Source organism: Sus scrofa, chromosome 15, assembly GCF_000003025.6.
Source record: "Sus scrofa isolate TJ Tabasco breed Duroc chromosome 15, Sscrofa11.1, whole genome shotgun sequence".
NCBI lineage: Eukaryota > Metazoa > Chordata > Mammalia > Artiodactyla > Suidae > Sus > Sus scrofa.
In genome coordinates, this window is record NC_010457.5 from 82433847 (window position 1) to 82461208 (window position 27362).

Below are 27362 nucleotides of genomic sequence, written 5' to 3' on the forward strand. Positions count from 1 at the left end.
GCTGGCTTTGCCTTCCCTTCCCCATCCCTTCTCCTTTTCTGCCAGGATCCTGACCCCTGAGGACAGTCCTGCTAAGCATCCTGTAGGTGGGCTCTGTGACGACTGTCACAGCAGCATGGGGCCAGCTTTGGGGCAGTACTGTACTGTCTGGGGAGGAAAGGACAACAGAACCTTCCCTCAGTTTTATTGAGATAGAATCCATGTATAACACTGTCTAAGTTTAAAGTGAACAACATAAGGCAAATTGCATATTACAAAATTATCACAATAAGATTCATTAACAGGAGTTTCCTGGTGACCTAGCGGGTTAAGGATCTGGCTTTGTTACTGCTGTGGTGCAGGTTCTTTTCAATCCCTGGCCTGGGATAGTCTGCCTGCTGTGGGAGTGGCCAAAAAAAAAAAAAAGATTCGGTAACATTCATCACCTCACATAGTTACAGTTTTTCCCCCGCTGTGATGAGAACTTTAAAGAGCTACTCTCTTAGCAACTCTCCAACACACAGCACAGTATTGTTAACTCACCATGCGGTACATTACATTCCTGGAACTTATGCAGGTTAGAGCTGTGAGTTTGTACCTTCTGACCATCTTCACCTAATTCCCACATGACCACCCCTTGCCTTGGGCAACCACACATCTGACCTCTGTTTCTATGAGTTTGGGTTTTTTCAGATTCCACATCTGAGATCATACTGCATTCGTTTTTCCTCTGTCTTATTTCACATAGCATAATGCCCTCACACGCAACACCTTTTGGATCTGAAACATGACATCTGTGGCACCTCTGGAAGAGGTATGACTTTAAAAAGAATGGGATTTGGAAGCTGTAAAATATTACTAACATTTGGACTGCACTTGTGAACACCGCATTTAAAGACACATTTAAAAGACCATCTTAGTAGGCTGCCAAACCTGGTTTTAAAAATATTAACCCGATTCTCACAGGTGTGAGTGAACAACACTTAGATTTTACTTGAAAATTAAATGGGAGGAATTCCTGTCGTGCATGGCTCCGTGGTTAATGAACCCGACTAGTATCCATGAAGACTGGGTTCAATCCCTGGTCTTGCTGAGTGGGTTAAGGATCTGGTATTGCCGTGAGCTGTGGTGTAGACTGCAGATGTGGCTTGGATCTGGCATTGCCGTGGGCTATGGTGTAGGTCACAGACATGGCTCGGATCCTCCATTGCTATGGCTGTGGTGCAGGCCAGAGGCTACAGCTCTGATTCGACCCTTAGGGGAAACTCCATGTGCCACAGGTGCAGCCCTGAAAAGACAAAAAAAAAAAAAAAAAAAAAAAAAAAGAAAGAAAAGAAAATTAAATGGCCTCAAATAGAAGCAATCATACCATGTGAGGGAGGCCATATAGTGGGCTTCAGAAGCAGATGACTGAAGCTGGAATACATATTCCACCATTTACAAGGTGTTCATTAATCTCTATAAGCCTCAGTTTCTTATCTGTAAAGTGGGAACGCATCCTACTTAACAGGTTTGTGTGGCAATTAAATAACGAACCGAATATAAGGAAATGAGTACAGTACCAGCGATCACCTGGTGGGTAGTAGCCACTTCTGTCACCACATCATCAGCTCATCACCCTCATGAACAGCATTTGCAAAACCCCTCTGTCCTAGCCAATGGCATTAGAGAAAAGCGGCCTGGCTTCCTTTAGCTTTTAGTCTCTCCCAAGACAGAAGATTATATTCCTAATGCTACAGCGTCAATAATTTTTCCCTTTCATACCTCCTTCAGCAGCCTCCCCGGCGCCTCCCCCACCCCCCGCCACCAACTTGCTCATCTAGAGCTAGTCAGCAAATGATGCAGAAGAGTTTCTTGTTTGTTAAGGGAATATATGAAATGAAGGGCATCACATGCAAAGTTTATTTTCTCTTATTGTTTCCAGTAAGGATTCTTTCTTGGTGATTGGTAAGTGTGTTGAGTAACAGGCGTGACTCGGCACAGGTATTTCTGTGAGGTCAGGTCCTAGGCCATCAACCCACTCATTTCGAAATCCCTTTTCATTATAATCCAGAGCGACCAGCTGGAAAAGGTAAACTAGTTCTCTGTGGAAGACAGCCAAGTTGGCAGGATTTTTTTCCTCTGAGTTCCGCTCCCGTCTCCTGTAGGGCCTGGCTAGATTGACTTGTTGTTCCAACCAATGAGCCTTACCTGAAGTTTCTGTGACAGAGCCCACAGCTCAATACGCCTTCCATCCCCAATGTGCTCAGCCAGCTGCTGTGGAAAGAAGAGGCTTGACGATCTCCGTCCCTCCACTGAGTCTTCCTAGCCCACCAGTCATGTTGCTGCCGAACCCCAGTTTGCATCACGAGTATAGATAAGGTGTAGAAGGGCAGGATTAAGCAGGTGAACACATGGTAAATTGGAATAGAATTTTTTTTTTTTTTTTTTTTTTTTTTTTGTCTTTTAGGGCCGGACCCATGGCATATGGAGGTTCCCAGGCCAGGGGTCAAATGGGAGCTGTAGCCACTGGTCTACACCACAGCCATAGCAACGCCAGTTCCAAGCTGCACCTGCAACCTACACCACAGCTCACGGCAACGCTGGATCCTTAACCCACTGAACAAGGCCAGGGATTGAACCTGCGTCCTCATGGAAGCTAGTCAGATTTGTTTCCACTGAGCTACGAGGGGAACACCTGGAATAGGATTTTTTTAAGCCAGTGAGGAGAATAAGACGTCGGCCAGAGTGAAAGGCAATTTGGAGCCAGTAAGACCTATCTTCCTCAGGGGTATTACACCAATACCTGGAAAAAAGAGATCTCTTCTTCTTTTTGGCTGCACCTACCACATATGGAAATTCCCTGGCAAGGGATCAAATCTGAGCTGCAGCTGTGACTGCGCTGGATCCTTAACCCACTGTACCACAGTGGGGGCTCCAAGAGGTCTCTTCTTAACAACAGAGTCAGATATATACCTATCCTTTAATATTTAGTCATACTTTAAAGTCACACTTGAAAATTTTTAAGTATTGGGTTTGCATTTTCCCATATTACCAGAAGTACTTTTTCCATTCTACCAAGAACACTAGTTCTAACGGTAATCTTGAACAAGTTCTAAGATCCTGGCAACCTGACAACTCTAGCTGCTCCATCATCTGAAGCTCCGACTGCCATGGCAGCACCTAGTTTCAGGCCGATGCTGAGGCCAGTTACTGCCACCAGGTTTGTCTTGTGCCATCTCACCAGGGGATCTGGCTCTACATTTCTTTGCATGAACTCAGCCCAAGAGTGTAATCCTAAAGGAATATCAGACCTGTATCTGAGAAACATTTTTTTTTAAAGAATCATTTGCCTACCCATCCATCCATCCATCCATCCAACCATTCATACAACTCTTCAATAAATATCTTCACATAGGCTCTATATTCCAAAAGGCAGGAACCTTGTCTGTCTTCTTGATCACTTTATCTCCAAAACTTAGCCCATGTCTGACAACATAACCACTGAAGCAATGTTTGTTCAATAAATGATCAGTTATCAAATGCCCACAATGTATTGGAATTGGAGGTATCGATATGACAAAACACAGCTCCTTTCTTCTTAGTATTCATAATTCTTTTTCAGCGTGGCTTTGTACCTCATTGGAAAAATAGATTCCAAGGCTGCTAATGCTCTTTTTATATTCAATTGACTGGCCGTTTCAATAATTGACTGTGTAATGCACTAAAACAGATGCAAAATTCCCTTCAGAGACAAATGAGGGGGAAAAAAAAATAACCAGCTTCACATCAGACAGATTCTCATCATTTCTTCCTAAAGTGCACAGCACCTCGTCACTAATGATTGTAGGAGACTTTGGGGACACTGATCTTAATGACGGCACCATTTCCTACAGGTCTTGTTAGTTCCTAAAACCATCTGTAAGAAGTTATTGTGTTTGGCTTTCTTAAGCCGTATTTTTAAAGCACGACATTTAATTAGTGCTTGTTAAGATGTTGCCAGTGCTATGGCCACTTCTCTCACCCCTGCTGTTTCTTCTTGGTCAGCATCTTTTCTGGAAGTGTTGTTTCCGGGAAAGGGCATGAGATGCTTCTCTGTTTGCAGAACTGCTGTGTGTATCCACATGAGGCCGGCCTGATGGAGACCCAGGGGCCTGTCAGACTGGCTGTGCAGAAAGGGCCTCCGTGTTCCCAGCCGCTCCTTGGAAAGACCTCTGGTTTTGACATTTTTAGCTGAGACCTCAAAATGGGTTTGGGACAACTATGGGTAGCCCTAGAGAAGAATGTCACAAAAGGGAAATGTATTTGAAGTATTAAATCTAAACATCTTTGGAAAAATTTCATAAAGTCGGAATTTTCTTGAAAGGATATCATTTTCAGTTGCTCTAAGAGATTCTGTGAAAACTGCAAAACAATGCATGGGCTGAAAAATCCACCGGTACTCACTAAAATAATAAATATGCTGAATATATGTCTTTATTTTCGTAAATACCTAATACCATGAATTTAATTCAATTAATGTACTTAAAAATTCAAACCATTTTTTACAAAATAAGACAATGCAGAGTTTTCACCAGAATCTTTTATCCATATTTGGATTAGAATGGCTTGATATCTGTAGTGGTTGATGTATCACAAGTGCATGTCAAATCTAGTTCTACAAAAAAAGTATTTCAAGACAATACAATGCGGACTCTGTGAAAATGAAGAAATATGTGAATCTAGATGTGTTAAGAAATGTTATATAATCTACTAAGAATTTATTTACACCCCTCTCCTTCATCCCAAACATCTGTTGAAGGAACACAAAGTTTCATGCTGGTTATGGCTTAAATGATAATTCCCTTTCTCTTTGAATTGTCATGTGCTTTTTTAAGGTAATCCTTAATTAAAGAGGACATTCAATAAATGTATACACGCTTAGCCAAATTGTTAAATCTCCATATTCCCTAAGTAATGTCTATTAGAATACCTTTTGCCTCGGTAACCTAAACATTTAAATATACTGAAGGCTTCAGTGAAAGATTAGCATTTGGCGCTAAGTGTAAAAACATTTCCTGTTGGGCCCTCCACCATTAACAAGCTTTTTGTGAGGGAAGGGGGGTGGGCAGGTGACGGGGAGAAGATGAGGGAGAAGTTGGCCAACTCTTGACAGCTGAAGTCTTGATCAGTCACAGCAGCGTTTGTGGTTCTTGCTGATGGCTGGTGGTGTAGGTTTTTATTTGTCTACCATTCTCTGCTGTGATGCGGAGGGTCTTGCTGGGAATTAGGGCAGCGGGCCAGATCCTGGCTGTCGGTTACAATCACCTCCCCGGCCCTGAGATTGTTGCGGGGTGCCCTGGGTCCCTTTGAGCGGACTACCCTGATACAGGACGTTTCAGGCCATTGCTGTGAGCAAGAGTCCGTTCCTGGCTTTATTCTCGTTGGAAACAAGATTTATGAAATGAGGAGGGGTATCTATTTTGCTGGTAGGGCGGCTGTTTTTGTCGTCGGCCTTGGGTTTAACGATACAGCAGTTTCCTCTGCAGCCCAGACAACTCACTCTTTGAACACAGAGAGAAATAGTGCATCAGAAAATTATTTTCATGGTGTTGCCATGTTTACTGTTTCCTGTTGTCTTTGCCTGAAAGTGTTTTAACAAAAATTAGGGTTGAGCATAAAAACATTTGAGCCAGGGGATGAAAGGAGTTGTTATTACATTTCCTTTCCAGGTTAACATGGTCGCCTTTGATTTAAGCGCTATAGACTTGGGACAGGATATGACACCAATTAAAAACATGAAACTTAATTTTTGGACTAAACAATCACATACTCTTTCTTCTGATATCTGGTGGAGGGTTACTGACATGACATTTATTTCACAACCACAACCCTACATTTATTGGGTTGGCTTGATTTAAGATACATGGGGGCAACTAAAATTGTGCACGGAAAAGTCTAGCAACGTCTTCAAAACTGTAAAGCAGCTGTTATAAAAGGGAACACAGTCTTCCTGGTGACTGCCGTGCAAGGTCAAGAACACAAGCAAACTGGCTCCCTGAGCTCCAGACCTATTCATCTTGGTTGGAGGCAGATTTTAATTTAAGAGCTACATTTCAAAACAAATCAGTTGATTTTATCTCATAAAGGACAGCAGGGAAACATTTAACCAATAACCTCTCCTTAGCCTTACATTTATTTTTTTAGTTTTTATTTTTTGTTCTTTAGGGCCGTACCCACAGCATATGGAAGTTCCCAGGCTAGGGGTCAAATCGGAGCTGTAGCTGCCCCGCCTACACCACAGCCACAGCCACAGCCACGTGGGATCCAAGCCGCGTCTGCGGCCTACACCACAGCTCACAGCAACACTGGATCCATAACCCACTGAACGAGGCCAGGAATCGAACCCACAACCTCATGGATACTAATCAGATTTGCTTCTGCTGAGCCACCATGGGAACTCCCCAGCCTTACATTTAAACTTCATTTTTTCACAAGAGTTTTAGTATTTGTTGAAAATCAACTGCAAATAGTAATAACATAATGCCCTATGAATCATTACAAATATGAAAAGTAATGCACTCTATTTGAATATCGATATGTTTAAATGATAAAGCTGAATATTCGTGCTTAATTTTAATGCAAAAAATAAAGTGAACACATGCGAATTTAAGTAGCTAGGTCAACCTCCCCTTTTTTTCACCTGGACACCTTGTCTCACTCTAGCCAGTGATCCTGTGAAGAAAGTATTAGTGGTTTCAGCTCAGTCCCAGGTGGCCTATGTCACATACTGCATAACCTGCTGGTGGGTCCTCCAGGGCTATTTCTATTTATAGACAGTAGCCTTTTATAATTCTGTCGGGGGCAGTTGTGGAGAGGGTGCATACCCTGTTTTAATCTACTTATTATGCACTTGAAAATACTGGAAACATTTACAGAAAGAAGTCAAGTTAAATTTGTAAGACCTTTTCATGCGTTCAAATAAATTCGAGCTTACAGCTCTATACCAAGTGCTCAAGTTATTATGTTTGAAAGAAAAGTCACTCACAACTTCAACTCCATGTGGAAAATTACCAAACACTGCAGTTTTTCTAACCACGAAAATCCTCATTTCCCATGTGCAGTTGGTTAGCTCCTCACCGCATCCCCAAGGAGTCTGTGTGAGTCTGAAACACTGCAGAAAAATGAGAATTTCCACACTTAAATGCAGCCAAGGCAGCATTTTTAATGATTAAAAATAAGAGCAGAAGTGGAAAAGGAAGGGACCATGGGTCCTTGTTTTATTTTTTTTTCTTTCCTCCCATAAAAAAATGAGAGTGTGGGGGTTCCCAGGTGAGAGTCAAATGTGGGCCTGCATTTAATTTTTATGGGACTTTTTTTTAAAACAAGAAAAAAATACCAACTCTCTTAAATTTCCTCACTCTCAGTTGCACGCCGTGAATGTTAAAATGAAAGGAGGCATCAAGGCCAAATTCACCGTACAGCTTTTGTGAGCTGTTAGAAGCGATTCTCAGGATCTGGGCTTTTATTTAGGTTTGCTTTCCCTCTCAGCCTGAGTGTGCATTTTTGACGAGTTCTTTCTATCCCTAGCTTGAATGTACGCAGCCGATGCTTTTCACACACACACACACACACACACACACACACACAGGTTTTATGTATTTAAAGAAAATGAAAATCTTTAGTCCCTTGGTAACAATATTTTAAAAAGCAGCTCGATATTTGGATCAGCAAGTAGACTACTTTCAAAGACAACTCTCATGGGCACAATGTGTTAACTGTTTTCCGTGCCACCATTTCATCGTGTGCAAACGGACAGCAAAATGGTGGTTCCAGCATTTGGTTGTATGAGGGCTCTTTCGCAGACAGCCTTCCCTCTCAGATCGCAGAACCAGTTTGAAGAGCGATAGAAAAGCCAGATTGCTCAGGCCAGGGACGGATTCAATAAAACATACACACAGATCTTCCTCTGCTCACTGCTTTGCAGATGCTCGAGCAAAATTTGAGATACGTACGATACAAAGAGAGCACGCCCTGGTTAAAATAAAAAATGCAACAGAAATGATAGTTCAGTTAAACATGGAATTCCTTGGTGTTGGTAAATGCAGATGTTATTCATAGACCCTCCAATGTCACCGTTAGTAATCTACCTTGAGAAAAGACCCAAAACGGGGTTAGCATAGCGAATGTGAATGTTTCACTTGTGAATAAATGATCTTTCCAGATCAAGGTTGAGGTCACTGGCAAGCTAGTCTAGGTGAGCTCATTCCACAGTTATTTGCACATGCAAATCAGGCTTCTAAATTTTTCTTACCTTACTGTCTTTTGTTCATGAAAAGATCTTTGATGGATCTCTTAAAATAAAAATGTTGAAATAATCGAACAATGTAATAATTGAACTTTGCTAATAGTATTCATTTAGGACTAGCTCCTAAATAGAACCAAAAGTAAGATAGGTTTTGACTTACCCTTCACTGGACCTCAAATCGAAGAGAGATGAATCTGACTGAGAGAAGAACTTGACATTACCCTGTATTGCCTACGGCTGAATCACCACTCTCTTTTGTCTGAAGGAAAACATTTTCTTCTCAATGAGGTGTATATTTTAAAGAAATATACTGAAGAAAACTGAGGCTCATAGCATTTTTTTTTTTTTTTTTACTGTTTGACCGAAGTTTACAAATATTTGAGATTATAAAAGCGACGGTGCTACATAAAACAGACCTGCAGCAACACTGTTTACGGCACACACAACAGTATTATTTTCTGTTTGGTGTGCAGAAATTGTAAATAGGAAAGGGTATAAAGCTATTAAATCTAGTAGCAAGAGGACTCTTAAGGCAAGGTTTATTATAATAATGCATGGAAAAGCTTTACTTTTTTATCTGTGGGTATTAAATTTTCGTGTTTGCAACACTATTTTTAACTCTGGAGCCATATATCTGGTAGCATCTTGGAGAAAAAGGAAATGGACAGATGTCCATAAACAAAGGGCTCCACCTGGTGGTAGAAGGTATGAAATGGTGATGAAGAGAACTAATGCTGCGAAGGGAAAACAGATGCCAGGGCAGCTTCTGTGTGTGTGTTTCTTGTAATAAACACATTTGAAGGAAAAAGAATGACACAATTCCCCAAATTTGGATTTCGATGTTGATATAGCTTTATAGATAATATCATTCAATTTCTTCTTTCAAATTCAGTCCTCACAATACATTTATAAATGCACCCATCAGAACAGACATTTACATGGGGCCCTGACAAATATGAAGCAAAATAGAAGGCAAACTATCCACATCCTCTGAATGTCTGACTATTAAGTAGAATACCAACTAGTAGATTTAACAAAGAAAGCATTTGTTCCAACCCAAGGGTGTTCCTTGGGTGACTTTGTGGCTCACCTAATTAGGAAGGACTGGAAAGGAGGTGGTGCAGAATTCAAACAGGGGAGGGAAGAAATAATTTCAAATCCATGACTAAGAAACAGAAAATTGCTCATTTTAAAATGGCATTTGTGGCTGAAATGTTGAAGCATTTGAATCTACATATTGTGACTCTTCCACCTTTTCAAACTCTAAAATTAGACCAGGAATTACATATACCAAATGCTATGCAAAATGTAAAATAGGCATGCCATTTACGGCTCTCTACGTAAGGTGGAAATTAAATCTTCAGCCTCCAATAAAATTGTATTTCTGTAATAAAACTGCTGCACCTTGACACTAGACTACATTGAATCCCAAATTAAACACCCCATTTACTGTACTGTAACAAGTAAAAGAGTTTGCTACACTGAACAATATTACATACAGAAAAAGGTAGTATATTTTGCTCTGTAGAGTCAACCAAAAACAGACTCATTCCCCACATCCTCTTTCTTAGAACACACCATATTTTGATGACGGTAATTTTTAAGGTTTGTCCGTCATTGTTAAAATGTCTACTTCTTCCTTAATTACACAAACCTGTATAGGTGGGTAGGTCTAAAAAAGTCCATCAAGTAGGATATTTACTACAATGCTTTTACTACAAAGCACTTCATGGATAACTCAGCCCCATAAGCAGAAACGGCCGGTGTGCTGAAGGCTGGGTACATTTCCTTATGCATCATACATAATGGAGATGCTTTTCGCTACAACTGACACGCTCCGTATCCACTTACACGGCACACACGGGGTGCCACGGCATAAATACACGAAGGTTTTAAACTTAGCGTCTGTTAATACAGGTTATGCATGTATCTCACGCAGTGTTGATTTAGAAGAATCAGACTGGATGTTGTCTTAAGCAGGCAAAGACGGTAGGTGTTTTGTTTTGTTTTGTTTTGTTCTGGTTTTTTTCTCCTCACTAAGCTATGGCTAAGCCAACAAGGCCTTCTGGCATTTGTGAAGGGGCTTTATGAGAAGTTAAAATCTACACAGGGTGACCCATAGAGAACGATGAATACTAACGTTGCTGCTTCTTACCATCTAAAGTGCAGGCGAGCTGGGGGATGCTGTCTCCGCGTCTCCGCCGTCCTCCCGCCGGCCCCGCGGAGCCACCCTCTAGTGGACGGAAGAGAAATTGCCTCTCCTGGCGCCCTCCTGCTGCTCTTCATTTAATAAACACGCTCCCCTCCCCCTCTCTCAGGAGATGGTGGATATTATTAACCTTCAAGCACGATTCAGCGAGATGAATGTTAATCGTGAAGGGATTTCTAATCAAGTTTAATGGTGTAGGACAGAGAGAAGTTGTGTTAGCAGTTTCAATCCTGCTGGAAATGCTAATTGTTAGGTTTCCTATGATAGGTGAGGATAATATGAAAATGGCAACAGCTGTAGTATTTCCATTTAGAAGTTGTTGCCTATAATTTTGAGGCAAGTATGGAAGAAAGGGACAGAGCCCTTAGTAGGAATGACTAGTCAAGAGGCTAATTTCTTGGGAGATATTAGAGGTTTGAGGCTTGATACCTACTCATTTGGAGAAAAGAATTCTCTGCTGGGAGAAAATCTCTGCCTACCAAAAGCCACGGGGAGAAGTTTCGGGTTGGCAGGCGACGTGTCTATGGTAAAGGATGCAGAAGTTACAGCGCTGAGCACTGATATTGGAGCCCTTCCATCTCTTACGCTTCTCTCTGTGGCTCATTGCCTTTTTCGCCAGCTTCTTTTAGCAGATCTATTTCACCCTGGCTTAGGAAACAGAAAAATAAAAAGCACTTAGGAGTTCGAGATGAGCCCCGACTGCACCTCCATTTTTGTCTCACTCACTTCTGCCCCTCTCACTGACTCAAAGAGTCATTACCTGTGGTCTAGTATAAGGGTGCCCTGCTGTGCCCAGCTCCCATCCTCCCACTCTGGCACAGCTGCATCTCCTGTACCACCATTGTCTGTCCCAGTCCCCTGCTTACAGGGCAGATATGCACATGGAAGTGGAGGGTATTCGATGTTATGTGAACAGTGTCTTTGGTGTACACTTTTACTTGACTTTGATGACCCTAAATTCTATGGCTCAACCCTAAACTACCCTAATACTGTCATAATGTCACCTACCAAAGAACTGGAGAGCCTTTTACTGCAGTGTATTTTACCAGATGAACGTGGGCCTTGAAAAGTTTCCTTGTATTTTCATAGTCGACTTGTTTAGTCTAAGTTTAGAAAACATCTAGGTGATAAATACAAAGTCAAAAAATAATCTATGAAGTTTATGTACCTACATGGACATGGTCTCTTTTAACTGTATTGTGGCTTTTGTCATCATTTAGCTTTTGTTTTTTAGACTCCTTAAAAAATGATTCAATGTAGAGGAAATAAAAATGATTCCCGGGTGTTCATATGAGATACAAAATCAGTGACCAACATTATTTTCCCATCAATAATAATTATACTAATTAGCCCAGGCATTACACCTGTGCAAAACCCTTATCCCTATTTTACAGATGAAGTAACTGAGACGCCAAAGGTTAATTGCTTGCCCAAAGCCATGCAGCAACTCTGTCAATACCACGTTTTAAATCTCCAACTCTTGCATCCTTGGCAATAGAGCAATTATGCCTCTCTTCAAATAAGGTAAATTTGTTTGTTTGTATCATAAGAGATAGGTGTTGGTGAACAACAGAACACAGAGGTCGAATATTATTTGTTTTAAAACTGTAGAATCTTTCTTATATTAGAAGCTTATTTTACTATGTTTTCTACGTTGAAGTTACTTCACTGTCATAAAATTCCACATTGCATACATTACACAAAATCAATAGTCACCCATTCAAACAAGAGATTGGTAATTAGGGACGGACAGACCCCAACATATCCTTTGCTTGCAGATAAATTCAGTGAGATTACCTAATTCTTTTCGTTTTCTTTCCGCAAAGAATATGTTTTTCCCCTATCCAAATGTCTCAGTGAACATTGCAGCTGTGCAGCAAGAGGCAGTTTTGCATGCATATATTCTGAGAACAATGTGGAGTATTTATCCCTTGGGATAAAAAAAAAAAAAAAAAAAAACCCCAGCAACAACAAACTTGAAAACAGATGGTTCTGATACAGTCTGATAAGAATGTAAACAGGAAAATATCTTTGTTGACTTATTTCTCAGTAATCAGTAATAATTAGTTATTGTCTGGAGATGAATTACAGTTTTGATTTCCCAACCATGGCCACCAACAGCCTCTGAAAAGGGAAACTACTTTTCTGATATTGGTGAGGAATTATTGACTCCCGCTGAACCCTCCTCATTAACATTCTCTTTGATTGATGTAAAAGAATGAAGACTTTAGAGAGGACCAGTTCTGCATTCTTAACTCTTTCTTCTGTCAACAGTTGATTTAGAGATATTATCCACCTATGGTCAACCCATGAACAGGTTCACTTGAAAAATAAAATTTCTCTTCAGCCTAAAGCACCAAGACTTTCCTTCCCTCCTCCCTTTCCTTCATTCTTGCCTTCCTTCTTTTTCTTCCTCTCCTCGCCTCTTTCCTCCCTCCCTTCCCTCCATTCCTTTCCTTTTCTTTTTCTTTCTTTCTTTCTTTCTTTTTTTTTTTTTGGTCTTGTTATTTTAGATAAAGGTACAATCATCTCCTTTAGAGTCTGGACTGGTGTTTCTTTGAACTCATTATATTCCTTTGTCAAAAACTTTGTTTAGGCTCATTATTTAGGTTCAATAAACATTTAATGAATGCCTCCTATCTGCCAGGCCCTGTTTAAGGTGCTGGGGATAGAAAGGTGAATCAGACATACTTTCTCTTGTTTTATTTTTCATTTATTTATTTATTTATTTTTAAGGCATATGGAAGTTCCCGGGCTAGGGATTGAATCAGAGCTGTAGCTGCCAGCCTACACCATAGACACAGCAACACTGCTGCTGAGCAAGCCCAGGGATTGAACCAGCATCCTCATGGATACTAGTCAGATTCTTAACCTGCTGAGTCACAATGGGAACTCCAGACATACTTTCCCCTGTACTATAGGACTCAGTTTAGATGGGGAGGCAGGTACATAAACAAACGATTTCCCCTCAATTTGTGAGGAAGTGGGCAAAGTGGCATAGAGGAGTGGGGGAAAGGATTGATTCCTTGGAGAACAGGGAGCTTTACAGAGGAGTTATTAGATCAGGTCTTAAATACTTCTGTATAGAATCCTGGCTGCAGGGATCCACTGGCTATGAAATCCCTGTGGATTTCAAAACCTCTGAAATCCTAAATGAAAAATGAAATTTCAACTTGCTTACAAGTTCTTTGGATTAGTCAATGTAAACAATTAGTTGTTATTTGGACAACAACGACATTACTTGTTGTAGATAAGATCATGGAATCCTGCCACAATCCAGAAATTCTGAGAAGTAATCATCTTTTAAAATACAAGGTTTGCAAGAGAAAACTTAGGTTGTATTCCTCTATGATATTATATCTCTTGGCAGGAGAAGATCTGGTATTTCAGAAATACATGAGTCATTAACAAAGCAATATCAGGAGTTCCCTGGGTGGCTTAGTGGGTTAAAGTCCCACCATTGTCACTCCTATGGCGCAGATTCAGTCTTTGGTCCAGGAATTTCTGCATGCTGCAGGCACAGTCAGGAAAAAAAAAAGTAATATTATCCTGGGCTGTGTTAAGAGTATCATTTGTAACTAGGAAATAATCCTTGTGTAAATTTATTGTAGGTTGGGCTCTTATTTGAACGTTACACTTTGGGTCTGTAACTTAAAACATATGTATGAAAGCTGCATATAATTCATGTATGGAAAGAAGGAAATGATGACAGGGATTAGAGTCTATGGACCCAGGAAAGGAGGTGGGTTATTTATGCTGGAGAAGAGAAGGCTGACGGGAGACACAATTAACAACCCCTGGGCAGTGAGGTGCAGCTGTGGAGAACACCAGTTAGCCTTTTCCACCTCACTGGATGGAGCAGAGGAAAGGGAGTTTCAAGGGAGAGCATCAGGACAGAGTCTGCTTTTAGACACAGGAAGACTTCATGATCTGTAAGTCTGACTGAAGTGAAGAATGGGCTGTCCCAGGAACTTCTGGAGTACTTTAGAAGGAAGAGGAGTTCCCGCTATGGTGCAGTGGGTTAAGAACCTGACTTCAACAGCTTGGGTCACTGTGGAGGGGAGGATTCAATCCCAAGCCTGGCGCAGTGGGTTAAAGGATCCAGCACTGCTGCGGGTGTGGCTCAGTTTCAATTCCTGGCCTGGGAACTTTCATATGCCGTGGGTGTGGCCATGAAAATAGGAAAGAAGATAGAAGCATTCATTTTCAAAATAAGGGCCTTGTACCAGACTTCAGCTCCCTACGGCAATGCAGCAAGCACCCTATACAGACTTTATAGTCTGATGTCTGTAAATTTACACATGGAGAAAGGTTAACGATAAAGAGGTCTAAATAGTCTTACCTTGGCTGTGAGTCCCAGGTAATATCTCACTAGGGAAAAAAAAAAAATCAATATGCACAATTTTTTCTCTGAAGTTCTATGCCAGCTACTGGTTCCTTTAAAAAATATATACAGGGAATTCCTGTCGTGGCTCAGAAGAAACGAATCTGACTAGTATCCATAGTATCCATGAGGATGCAGGTTCAATCCCCGGCCTCTCTCAGTGGGTTAAGGATCTGGCGTTGACATAAGCTGTGGTGTAGGTCACAGACACAGCTCGGATCTGGCATTTGACCCCTAGCCCGGGAACCACCACATGCCACGGTGTGGCCCTAAAAAGACAACACACACACACACACACACAATTACTTTATATATCATGTTTAAAAAGAAATGTGTATATTCTTAGGAGTAGAAGTTCTCAAATTCAATTTTAGAGCTATTTTTTAACAGATTTATAGTTTATCTTTCTAACTATAGAAGTAATATGTTTTTAATGCTAATACATTTAAAAACATGAAAAGCATAAAAATGCATTTTTTTTTTTTTGTTAAAAAACTGAGCAAGCACACAAAAAATGTCCACAAAATGGCCCCGCCATCTCCTGATTGTGTCCTAGGTAGTCCAGCTGGGTTCCTCTGGTTGGCATCTTCTCTTCTAGGTTTGTCCTTCAAGAGTGAGTTAGGAACTATATACAATAGATGATTAACAAGAACCTACTGTAGAGCACAGGACAAATCTCAATAGTTTGTAATAACCTATATAGGACGAAAGAATGGATATATTTATATGTATAACTAATTCATAGCATTGTTAGGTCAACTATACTCCAAAAAAATTTTTAAAAAAGAGAGAGAGAATGACTCAGGAGTGTGTGCTTCGCTGCATCTTCCTCCTTCTTTCTCGCTGCAATTGGATCTCACTTCCCATCCTCTGCTACGTCCGTGTTGAAACAAGTAGAAATGCGGGAATGGGACACTGATTTACCTGGCACCTACATCAGGGCTACTGCTATTTGCAAGCTGGTGGTATAATCTGTGGCTTGGTAGCTATGGACCTGGCAAGACACCAAAATGACCATCTATCTGAGTGTTGGTTCAGACATTTGTATTGAACACCTGAATGGGATTCTTCAACTTCAGTCTACGGGTCTGAAGAGGAACCCTGTCTTATCTGGGGCTCCTGCTTGCTTGAGAGGCAGGGCAGGAAGTGGGGAGCGGGTTCTTTAAGCAGTGGTGGCTGCCACAACAGCATTCCAGAGCCAAAAGAAGTTTGAAAATTGCAGATCATGTTGGTCGTGGGTGACAGAGGTGTGACCATATTGGCCTGGTCCTTCTCATCATGCAGAAGGACTCCTGAAGTTACATATTTGGTCTTCTTCCAGGGAAGTCCTCGCCCTGCCCATCACTTTTATCCAATCTTCGTGAACTCTGGAGCCGAAAAGATACTCCCGTTTCTCCTTTTTCTCACACTCCTTTCTCTCTACCTCTCCTATCTATAAAACAACTGTATAGAATACACAGGAGCTGGGCTCCTCCTTGGTTCAGCTGCTCTGCCAACATGCTTAAATCTTTAACCCTTTTCTGCACTTACCTCCATGCTGGCTGCAGTGTGTGGACCAGTACCTGCCTGAGCACACACACAGACCATGAGATTCCTCTCTAGTTCCGCATAATGAACTCAAGGAATTTCAGAGCTAGAAGGAAATGCAAGGCATTTGAAAATTTTTCCTTTCCAGATGAAAAATCAATACTGGATGTCTTGCCCAAGACCATACAGCCACTTAATGGGAGATCTAAGACTAGAACCCAGGTTGTTTATGCCCTATAATTTTGCTGCTTCCTCCAGAAAATACCGTCAGAGAAGGCAGGAGCAGCTCTCTGTCCTCCCCAGCCCTCCCTTTTCCATCCTGCTCTGGGGGGTTGTCTGGGGCACAGAAGCCCCTCTGATCTCTAAAAATGGGCATTTAAGAAAATTAACTATTGTTAAATATTCTCTGTAACTTAATATGGTTATTTTCCTGAAAGATCTATAGCATTCATATTTATACAGCAATCAGAGGTCTATATAAGACAATTTATACAGACAAAAGATTACTTAAAAAAAAGACACCAGTTAATTCTTTCTCATTTTAGTCTCTAAAAACCTCAGAGAGCTAATGATTCTTGCTTTTTCATTCCTCAGCTCCCTTATCTGTAAAATAAGCAATATGAGATAGTGTCTAAGATCTTTTCAGAACCTGAAAAACTTAGACCTCTGGGTTGGGATTTTCGAAGAGTTAAGATTTGGAGATTTTACCTTTGTTTTGAATACTTCACAATGAAGGTTTTTGAAAATGTTTGATCCCTGCCTGATGCTAAGAAGAGTGCAGAGAGAACTTCGAATCTCCCCCTGGTGAGCCAGGATCAGGCGTGGGAGCAGCCACGCTGCTGAGCTGTGCCAAAGGCAATGTCCTCAGAGCCTAAAACAACCTGCAGACCACTGGTTTTTTGAGTTCTTGTGTCAGAAGTGATAGAATTTCTGCAAAACAGAAAAACAACAGGAAGAGAAATGAAGGAGGCTCAAAGGCTTCTAATGGAATGGGGAACCTGGCCAATGGCAGAGAGCCAAGTGCCTTCTGACAACCAAAATGTTTTCATTATGTGTTTCCCTCTCTGACATGGACCTTAGCTCCTCAGTATTCCTCACAGGCTGGTCTTGGTCTAACATTTGATTGGTTCGGCACCCACAAGGAGTCCAAAGGGGCAGGTCCATCTGAGGCTTTGGGGTAAGAGCAGTTAGGCAACTTGGGAGGTGCTATCAGGGTTAAGAAGCACCTAAAGGTGAACCATTTGTTGTCCAGTTACACTGCCATCCCAGGTTTTGTTGTTGTTGTTTGTTGTTTGTTTGTTTTTTCTTTTTAGGGCCACACCTGCAGCATATGGAGGTTCCCAGGCTAGGGGTTGAATCGGAGCTACAGATGCGGGCCTATGCCACAGCCACGGGCCTATGCCACAGCCACAGTGACACGGGATCTGAGCCGCATCTGTGACCTACACCACAGCTCACTGCAATGCCAGATCCTTAACCCACTGAGCAAGGCCAGGGATCAAACCCACATCCTTATGGATCCTAGTCAGGTTCATTAACCACTGAGCCACGAAGGGAACTCCCATCCCGGGTTTTTGAGACCACTGTTCACTCACATAGAATTCAATACATGGTATAGTTAATAAGACTCGAAATTCATAAATATACTATGACACAAACAGTAGATTCTAATCTCTTTCATTATAGGAGCTACAGGGCTTTCTTCCACCATTCCTGATGTCACTTGTGTGAGGAAATGACTTTAATGCTCTCCCTCTAGCTGGGAGGTTGGAGGAGGGAAGGGGGGTGGACATTGAGGACCAGGACAACAGAAGATCACCCGCTCGCTAGTCATGTCCCAAATCTGTCCACGACGCAGCCAACCCATTCATCCCTCTGTCCCAGCAGTCTCCTTGCAATGGCCACTTCTGGTCTAGTTTACTTAACAGCTGCAAAACCAGTAAAGTTGGTGATGAATGCTAAGGCCCAACCAAAAAAACAATGTTTTTTTTTTTAAATAATGAGATAAAAACCCTATAGAGAAAGGCAGGAGCATTCCAGCTAAGCTGTCGTATTCTGGAAAATCTTTTACATCTCTGGGGCTTGTTCTCTGTGTCTGTAAAAGAAGGAGGCTGAACTCTATGATTCTAAGCAGCTGGCATTAAGTTTATCGACTACCAGGCCTGTGGCACAAATGTGTTTTGGGAGCAGTAGGGGGTTCTGAGTTTTTCAGAAATTCAGAATAAGAAATTGATCCAGAAGGTGATTTGTGCTTGTCAACTCCCAACTCCCCAAAGGGGTGCGGACCTTTGTCACTGCCGGGCCCCTGGTTTGTGGATCCAAGAGCCCTGGTGCTGTCTGGATTTGTTGTAGACTCAGTGCCACTCTGAGTCCAGGCACCCATTATACCACAGAAGTGGTAGGGGAGTAGGGCCACACATTTGCCAAAGGGAACGTCGGGCAGTTTTATGCTTCCCTCACAGGAAAGGTGTAAAATTCCATTCCGTGAGCAAGACGGGTGCCCAGGCTCAGGATGTACTTTGTGTGTTAAATGTAAGATTTCCAGTCACCCTCCTTTGTTTGACTCAGGCTTCATCAAGAAACCCCTTCCTTAGGATCTGGCTGGCTGGTCAGATCTGCCTACAGGGAGAGAAGAAGGTGGAGTGCCTTGGTTCCTGTGACATTTATAGGTATAGGTCATTGCAAATGTTTAAAAATGAGTAGATGGTATTAATGTGGAGAGGGAACTTAAAGGGAAAGAATGTACTAGAGAAACAGTGAAGGGTGGAGGACCGGCAGGGGGTTGGGCCAAAAGGGCGGTGGCCCTTAGAGACATTTTGGAGAGCATGGGAATGCAGCTTGGAGGTCATCCATGTGTCTGTGCTGCTGGCCCGTGCATATTCATCAGTGGTGGGTTTGCTTTATAATCAAGGCAGCACTTTGCAGTTCATCTCTAATAAAGAATGTGAATCATTTATTAAAGACTGATGCACATTGTGAATAGTCTTTATGACAAATAAATACATAGCATGGTGGTCAGAGAATAAATGAATATGTATCAATTTAAAAACTGAGCTAGCATGAAATTGCTAAAAAGATATAAAGTCTCTTCTACACAGAAATATTTTTGTGTTCATAGATTGATATACTTCCACATACTTATAGCTGTACAAACAGTAAGGTCAAAAAAAACCTGGAACATTTCAAAAGTTGAACAATTTTAGAGACCTCTGTCAAGATCTGAAATATTACTGGTTAATGGGAATATATACTTCTTTTATGTCATTTGAAATGTATTATAACAACTATTAAATAAGTATCTAGATTTATATGTCTTTTAAGTCTCAAGCTAAAAATCTTCAAGAAGCATAAACACAAATGCCCTTGGTCAAAAAAAGGACTGATTAGCAGTCTAAGAAAAATATAATTAAGGAAGTTAATTTTAAGCATCTATGCAATTATTATAAGATATGTTTAGAATTTGCATTTAGTAGCAGGATTGGGTTATTAACCATACAACTTATCACCTTAGTAATCATATTAACAGGGGTAAAAGGTCCAGAAACTAAGAACTTGATTAGTAATCTACATTTTATACTAATTATGGGAGGTATAGTAAAGATTATAAATACACAAGATAACAATCCCATGTTACTGAGTGCAAAAAATAAACTTTCACATATTTTGACAAGCATTGCTTGGTCTGAACTATTTATAATACTTTAGAGTGTACTAGCACTTTTTTGTAATATAAAAAGTAATAGAATCTTAGTAATATGAGGTCCCACTAGAGATATTTGCTATTAAATTGTTGCTGAGTGTGCTGAGGTTTGGGGTAGAATTATCGAGTTTGCAGATTAGCAAAGCAGGTTCTGGCAATGTTTTAAAATTGAGTCAGTGATGCTTTAAAATGAGGCATATTTTAAGGATTCACAATAAAAATTTAAAAATAGATGAAAAGATTGGTTTGTTATTCTCAAGCGGTCTATGTTAATTAGTGCTTTTATGTAAACTAATTTTATGACTATCTACAGGTTTCAGCAGGGGTGTGAGAGTGAGGCAAAGTTCACGAAAGACTAATTGAAAATGAGGTGTGACATTAATTTTACATAAGCATTTCCCATTTTACTTCTGCTTTCCTTTTATTTTTTAAAAACCTATCCCCTTTCAACCATTATTAGCGCAAAACCAGGATGGCCCAATTATGTGAAATTAGCCTTTTGCCTCTGTTTCTGATTCTAAATTTGATATACTTTGCATTTCACCCTGAGTGTTGCCAGCAAGAGTCCTCTTCTCTCCTGGGCACTGTAAGTTTTGGGGGACACCAAAAAAAATATACTACACTCACCTCTTCACCACTTACCATGGGAAAGCTTGCGTTTGTGTCCTTATTGAATTTCTTTTTGCTGTGAGCAAAGCTGCCCAACATAATAAAGCTGCTTGATAAAGGCAGAACAGTTAAATGACTCCCTTCTCCCTGTCCACCAGTTTAAAAATAAAAAGGTCGGTAGCACGGCAAGAGAGAAATTCTTTACAGTTGCCAAATGACTGTTTTAATTATTTTTAATTGCCTATGTTCTGCTCTAGAATTACCAATGGCAAGGAGATAGTTACTGGGAGTTTCCTAGTGGAAATCTTTGTACTTTGGCAGCAATCGTTTTCAGCGGCCATCTTCAATTTATTTTGAAACAATTGCTTAAACTGGATTTATCTAGTTATTAAGTCACAGTTAAGGTAGTTAGCTTGTATGATATAGTCAGAGTAATCTGTAATTAACTATCATGAAATATCTGTACTGGAAAAAAAAGTCCTTGATAAATTTTACTGGCGTTCCTATTATGGCTCAGGCATAACAAACCCAACTATTACCCACGAGGACGCAGGTTCAATCCCTGGCCTCACTCAGTGGCTTAAGGATCTGGCATTGCCGTGAGCTGTGGTGTAGGTTGCAAAAGGAGCTTGGATACCATATTGCTGTGGCTGTGGTATAGACGCGGAGCTACAGCTCCAGTTTGACCCTAGCTTGGGAACTTTCATATGCCATGGGTGCAGCCCTAAAATGAAGAAAAAAAAAATTTTTTTTTACTAATTTTCATGGTATTCATAATTACACCTATTAGAGGTCAATATTATAACTATTAGAGAGTTTTTATGTAAGGTTAACATTAATGTTGTTAATTAATTCCAATCTTAGAATTCCAAGGATTTGGGGAAGTTATCTTGTCTAGCTTCTTACCTTCAAAGATTAAGATAAAACTCTGCCTCTTCCTTGAAAATGATTCTTTCTGCCCCAAACCTTGGCAGAGCCGTCCTTTGAATTCTGTGTAGTATCTGTGCTGGACATTTTGCACTCAGCATGGGTTGCCCTGTACTGCAATTCATGCACATGTCCTATCTCCTGAACTGGAGTCAGACACTTTAAAGCACAGACTGGATTTAGACCTTTTGGTTCACTTCCCCTGATCCTGGGGCTGTGTGGCCTACCACAGAAGATCATCATTATGTATTGAGAACGATGATGTAAATTTATCATGAAAGCCATGCTAGTCCTTAAAAATCCTCTCCTGCTATTTGATCAACAACTTGATTTAGAAAATGTTCGAGACGCTTGGGACCTTAGAGATGGTCTAGTCTAATCTTTGTTTTACAGATAATGAAACTGAGTATGGGTCAAAGAGGCAAAATCACTTGCCTAAGACTTACTGCTGGTTAATGACAGAATTTGCACCAGAATTGCAATTGCATTGCCTCCAGGTCTGAAACGCTCTCTTTTCGCATGCCCTCTGATGTGACCATCAGTGTCCTTGCCCCTCCTTAGGCGTGTTCATCTGAATGAATGAATGAGTGATCTTTATAAATGTCTGAGGCGCCAGCCCTTTGTTCTTTCCTTGTGTATTCATCCACTGGCGGCAGCAGTAATGCCACAGATGTGTTCTGATGTCAGCCGGTGGCTCTGGAACTTAATTTACAACGTCCGGGTATTCTACACTCTCTTGGACATGTGATTTATTTTTTTCTCTGAATTCTATGTTTTTTAGGTTGCTTATAGAAGATCAAAGTGGAAGGTTTGGGAAATAAGTCTTCATCATTCACTACTGTTCCAGATTGGGAAAACCAGGTCAGTGAATTGTTCATCTGGTTTGGAGGGACCATTTTAAGCATTCTCAGACATGTAGCTAAGCAAGTCTGGAGCTCTCGGGCATGACATAATTTTCTGCCAAACCAAAGTTCTCATTGAGTTTGCAGTATAACAATATGTTACGTTGGATTAGGGGATACTGGCTCAAAGCTCAGTTTCATCATTTGTCCAGCCTCACTGTATTTCCCCAGATAAGAAAACTGACTTGTTTTTCTGTCACTGCTCGGAGAATTTTCAGTGAATAAGTACAAGATAGGGTTTTCTTTTGTGGCAGATGTTACCTTGTTTCTAATTTTTGTTCAAGTTATTGTAAGGAAAAGCACCACCCACTTTCTCGGACCAACTTAAAAAAAAAAATGAAAAGATCTTCTCAGCACAAAAAATAGCAAAAAGCACATGACAATCTAAGCTTTTGAATTCTCAGACAGCTGGGATACCCAGAATTGGCACACTTTTTTTCTTTAATGACATCAGAGTCCTGTGTGTGCGATCGGAGTAGACTGTGTCACTCTGAGCTTAAACAGCCCTAGTGTCACATGAGGCGTTTTCATTTCTCAACAAAATAGACTTTCTGGTTTGAAATTAGCATCCTATCATGAAAAGCAGGATGGTATACAGGGAAGCTGGCTGAGACCTTTGCTGTCATTTGAAATGAGCACTGTTTCTGTTTTTCCTCACACCAGTGCATTGGAATACTATTTGGATTGGGGGACCACGTGATTCTGGAGCCTCTCCAAGAAAGGAGAATCCAATAAAGCACTTAGTAGTGAAAACTCAGTAGCCCAGGTCAGTGTAGGAATGAATTAGAAACACACTACGAACACTTCACCTAGGGTCAGTCACATACCCAGCAAGCTGCATCAGGAGCAGAGGTTCAATACCTTTGCTGCGTGAGAGTGAAGGTCATTGCGATTTGTGGCCACAGGTTCCACATACTTTCATGAAGAGGCCAAGTTCTAAGTGGTCCGTTCACATTTCATGAACTAGCAGTTTCCAAACATAATTTGACCACTAACAGAGAATGGCCAACTCCCTCCCACCCCCAGTCCAGTAAAGACTTTGTGAACACACCCAGTCTCCTTACAGCTTTGCTTCATACAAAAATGGAAACTTTAGTCCTATAATATGAGAGGACCACAATCTAAAAGTGAAGTCTTTCTAACTGGATAAACTTAACTTTAGGAAAGTGTCCCTACATTGCATCTCTTAAAAAGAAATCCTCTCATTTTGCTGTGGACCTCTGAAAACATTTGCACAGACCTCCCTTTGAGAAAACTGCTGTACACAGAGCAATAACACAAAATTCTCACTGCTTATGACCACAGCACAGCTCTGTTCCTGGCTCAGGCTAGCTTTCTGTGTGCTTGATACTGTTTTTAAAATCTGGTTGAATGTCTCTTTGTACTGGCTGGAGCCTTGTTCACTAGTTTTGGTGGATGCTGGCTGGTATTACCCTAATTTATTCATTCACAAATACATACAACTGTTCTAATTCAGAGTAATACTTGCAAAGATCTTGCTTCTGATTCAACACCCAATTCCATATTGCACGAGTGGAATCCTGGGTGGCTGCTTTGTTTCCAAGAGCTTCCACCTACATCAAGGGCACAAAATTTCTAAAGCCCTCTAGCTGGGCCTTTGGTTTTTGTTGTTGTTGCTGTTGTTGTTTTTATTTATTTCTTTTCTTGGACAGTTTTATTCATTAAATACACTTACAGTAAAATGAAGTTATAAATAATTCCTAGGAAGGTTAAAAAAAGTGTGCACATAAAACGTGTAAGTCCATGAAAAGGTGTGTTCCCAATTGTGTGCCTATACATTTTTAGTCCTGCCTTCATCTCCCTGAGTGTGGGCTTCCCAGCTCATGACCCTGAACTAACCCCAGGCTATAATCAGGCTCCTTAGGATCTTTTTCTCTCAAAATTAAGTGCAAAAGAGATTAAAAGAAGAAACAAGAAAAGAGAAGTAGAAGCCAGGCAGTAGTTGGAAAAAACACCTGGGTTTCTCAGACACCCAAGTTTATCAAGATGCTCATGCAAACCTATAAAGAAAGCCATTCTAAAGCTCACATCCAAGGGGACTGTGATTGAGCAGAAGAAACATTAGAATCAGAGGACTTGGGTTTCAGGTTCCTGTTCCGCCACCTCGCATTACTGAGTATCTTTAGGCAAATCACTTAATCCCCCTGAGTCTCAGTTTCCTCATCAGGAAAATGGGGTTACTGCTTCTATGTCACAGGTTTTGTGAAGATATGACGAATAACTCCATGAAAAGTCTTCAGAAGCTATAAAGTGATGTCAAAACAGGTGCTGTTAACAGCACTAAGATTTTTAAAGCAATTTGAAATTATGAAAGTAATACATGCTCATTGCAGAAAATTTGACAATTATATGAGTTTCAATGTCCTGATAACATGACTGAAGGGGTTAGGGAATTTAGTGCAAATTGGAGCAAGTTTGAAGCATCAGTTCTATGTTATCAGGGTCTGCCTCCCTGTGTTCAGAAACTCTGCTTTGGAGCTCTGGGCCATTGCAGACCACCTATAATGCCTAAACTCTCTAATGTCACTTAGAGAGTTTCCACCAAAAGACTCCTCAGAAGTAATCAACCAGGAGTGGATAAGCAATGAGATCCTGCTGTATAGCACAGAGAACTATGTCCAATCACTTGTGATGGAACATGATGGAGGATAATGTGAGAAAAAGAATGATTATATATGTATAACTGGGCAACTTTACTGTATAGCAGAAATTGACACAACACTGTAAATCAACTGTAATAAAAATTAAAAATTATAAAAAAAAGAAGTAACCAACCAGCAAAACTTCAGGTGTCCATAGAAACTGTGTGTTCTGTGTCCTGAAGAGAGATCCGTGGGATGGAATCAGGGGGCAGAGCTCTAGTCCCCATCCTCTGTCAACTCTTCACCTTCTTGGGTCTCAGTTTTCTCATTTCCAAAATGACCTATTAGAAGAGACATTCTTCGAAGTAGATTCCAGGCATGGTTTTCAGGAGACTTTGCTCAATCTGTTGTTTTGGTGGACTCTGCAGGCACCAATAGGGACCAGTCGGGAAGATGAGACCTGCTTTATGTCAGCTCAGGGCACTTCCCACAATATTTCTGAGTGCTTCAGTAATCCTGAACACCACTGTCACTCTGTGTCACCCATAGGATGGATAAAGGGACCTAGCCAATGAAAATTATGAGAACCAGTTTATTGCTCAGTTTAAAATGTCTCCATTCCCCACTTGTTTTCTTTGGGTAAATGAATCAAACCTCGAAAGTCTGATTGGCTTGAAAGGCTGGAAAGTCAGAAATGTGAATTGGTTATAGATTTTTTTCCCCCCAAGAGATAAGCAGTAGATGGATCAAATGAAAAAGATGGGACAAAATGAGAGGGGGAAAGACAGACAAGCAGCTGTTGAGAAGGACCAAAATTCCTCTTGCCTCTAAAGGGAACAATAATATATTACAGGGCATTTACATTCTGCTCCAGACAGTGGATTTCAGCCTAGATGGAGCCCTCAGAGTGTTCTGGAATGAAAAGTTCTTAAACAGAGTTCTTAAACGTGTTTAAATGCTGACATACAGATTTAATGTTGGGGTGCTTTGACCTGAAATCACCACCAGCCTTCCACACTGATTAAAGCAGTTTTTACAGGGGATTTGGGCCTTGCCAGCATTTGCACATTCAAGACAATTTACTGAAAATTTGGGTCAGATCTTATAAGAACACAGTAAAGAATAGAGCCCTTTTTATTCTTTAAAACTTGTCATCGAGAATACCTGCTGTCAGAATGTTGCGTTAAATTTTAAAATGTGGTCTCTTAATAAAATGGTTTTGCTTTCACTTTAGTGCGACAACAGTGTACATTAAGCTCTGAAAGGCCTGAGGGGGGGAAGAAAAGCAAGTGATAATTAAAAGTGAATCCTTAAAAGCATAAAAAACGGAAAAAGTAGGTTTCTTTAGAACACAATGAAATATAAGTTGAGAAGGTAACTTGCCAACGTGACACTGCTCTTGTAATATTACTGGAATAGTCTTTCTGACTCTATCAGTAATACAGCACTTTTTAAAAAAATTAAAGGAAGGCTGATGTACTGACATTAAATTCCATGCAAATATACTGGTTTTTTAGTTGTAATTTATTGGAGTTTTACGGGAAATGTTCTCCTCTTAGTTCTTAAAAGGTTTTACAGTTTCAATTAGCACTTTTACTCCTAATAATCAATATTGATTTTACTTTATTCATTTCGGATTTTAAAATTTTTACCTAGAATTCAAATCTCAACTATTTTTAAAGTAACATATCTCATTAAAAAAAATCAGACTTATTGGAAAAGGATAACTTTCCATTAATTTGAGGGGGGGTTCTTTATTGGAAAAGAAGTAACAGTTCCGGGTAATCGGGGTTGGAACCATTGACAAAATGTTAAACAAGAATGTGCACATCATTTCCAAATATCTTCTCAAAATTAGGTAGCAGTGCTTATTTTGACTCACATTGTGGATTCTAGTTTTGGCCTGGCTCTTCATCTCTGTATTCCAGTAATTTGATGTGTCTAGGAGCTGATTTTCGTGCCCACAAGTTACGTTAATTTTATGGGGCACACTGCTGGCCAGAGACCACTGAGGGGGCTCGATGTGTTATGAGATGTTTCCAGGAGAACAATGGAGGGTTAGGGATGATTCCTGTCCCCTCTGGGGGTCATGACAGGCAACCGGAATTAATCATTTTTTACATCAGTAGCTTTCCCTCTCATATTCCAGCCTCTCTCTGATAACATGCCACACATCTGGAACACAAACACTTCACCAAACCCCTTCAATTAAATCCTGCCAATTGTTTTCAATGTTTCTTATGGTCTTTTATGTGG

At 40.7% G+C, this 27362-nt stretch overlaps 1 long non-coding RNA gene across 1 annotated transcript; it reads right to left on the reverse strand.

Moving 5' to 3' along the window:
- On the reverse strand, window positions 2905-12379 carry LOC102161209. The gene is made up of 3 exons (XR_002339197.1): window positions 8406-12379; window positions 6986-8291; window positions 2905-5501 (listed from the first exon to the last, which is right to left on the reverse strand). It is a non-coding gene; the product is annotated as an uncharacterized LOC102161209 (long non-coding RNA).